The following is a 2,160-nucleotide window of genomic DNA, read 5'->3' on the forward strand; positions in this document are numbered from 1 at the left end:
ATATCTATGGCACTTTATATTTCTAATATGTTTTATACATTTGTATCTATGACACTTCATATTTCTAATACTTTATATATATATTTATGTACACTTGATTTAAACTCTATATATCTATATACTTTAAATACACTATATATCTATAACACTTTATAAATACTTCATTCCCACTTTGTATCTCTAACTTTATATACACAATTGAATACGATCGCCGGTTATTTGTGAGGATTACTTTTTTGTTGAGGTTTTTGGTTTCGTATGTGCGATGCGCCATTTTATTGATATGCTCGAATATCTAGTATATCAAATTTTGTTGAAATACTAAATGATGATTTTTCTTTGTGGGAAGTTATGTATAATAGAGCTAAAAGTAAAAGTATTTTTCATAACAAATACGCATAGACACGCGCACACACACACACACACACACACACACACACACACACACACACACACACACACACACAATAATGATAACACTAATAGTAATAATAATGCTAATGATAATAATAGTTATAGGAACAATAAAGACAGTGATAATAAAAACATTGATAATACCAATAATGTTAATAGTCCCCTTGGTACATGATCATTACAAATTCAAATTCATAAACCTCACTGAACTGAACTGAACAAGTGTAAAAAATCAGCAGGAAGAAAACGGAGTACCTGAGTGAGGGAAAGATTACAATGCAAGGAAATAATTTAAAAAGAAAGGGAATAATTTCAAATATCTTCGGTCGACCGAGTCAGAAAAGGGAGACTTAGAGGTGGAAATATGGCATAGAGCGCATACAAACAAACAAACAAACAAACAAACAAACAAAAAAAGGTTCTTAGTCTTTGCAACAAAAGGATATAGGGAAAGATAATGTATACGGTAAGACCTGCAATGGTATATAGAACAGAACCGTGGGAATCACCAACTACGCAAGAAAAAGAGATTTATTGAGAAAATTTGAGATGGACACGTGGTGAATGAGGGAATTAAAATGAAGAATCACAGGTAAAGGGACTCAGGTGTTTAATGATAATTATATCATTACTAATGGTAATAATAACAACAATGACAATTATAAAGATTATGATGATAACAATGATAATTATTATGTTAATGACAATGATAATGATTATGTTAATGACAATGATAATAATTATGTTGATGACAATGATAATAACAATAATAATAATAATAATAATAATATCAATATCAATGATAATTACAATAATAATGATAATGATAATAACAATAGTAATAATAATAATTATTATATTAATAATAATATCAATGACAATAATAATTACATAATGGTAATATTTATGATAAAAAAGTATGATAATAATCATAATAATGATGATGGTAGTGATAATAACAACAGCAAAAACAACAATAATAATAATAAGAGAGAGAGAGAGAGAGAGAGAGAGAGAGAGAGAGAGAGAGAGAGAGAGAGAGAGAAGAGAAAGAGAGAGAGAGAGAGAGAGAGGAGAGAGAGAGAGAGAGAGAGAGAGAGAGAGAGAGAGAGAGAGAGAGAGAGAGAGAGAGAGAGAGAGAGAGAGAGAGAGAGAGAGAGAGAGAGAGAAGAGAGAGAGAGAGAGAGAGAGAGAGAGAGAGAGAGAGAGAGAGAGAGAGGGTGGGGGAGGGAGGCAGGGGATGAGGTAGTCATAGCAAAATTGAAGCTATATAAAACATCCTTACAATCATGCTTGCAATCATAAGTACTTGCAACATCACATAGAAAATAATTAACAAAAAAAATTGGATCTTTCATGCACAGAACACAACGCTTGAAGATCCCTTACTATTCCGCAAGCGTTCAAAATAACAGTCATTATGAGTATATGATGACCGATTGACAACAATTGAAACAGGATGAATTTAACGAAAAATTACATTAAAATTTCCGTGAGTGATTCTGTATTTCAATAATTTGGGAGAGAGAGTATACGTAACACTGTAGCACCCAAAAAACGTACGATAATTACTATTTACAAACTATTCAGCTAAGAACATTCCAACAAAAAGTCATCCCACACAAAATAACAAATAACAAACAAATTCATATTACCACCTCAAAAATATCAAAAGATCCATGAAAACCACAAAAAATGAAGATAATGACACTAATGTTTACGACAACGCCGTACAACAATAGCAAC

The sequence above is a fragment of the Penaeus japonicus genome, unplaced genomic scaffold (assembly GCF_977035675.1).
Source record: "Penaeus japonicus unplaced genomic scaffold, GWHDUDI00000001_assembly GWHDUDI00000037, whole genome shotgun sequence".
NCBI classification, from domain to species: Eukaryota; Metazoa; Arthropoda; class Malacostraca; order Decapoda; family Penaeidae; genus Penaeus; species Penaeus japonicus.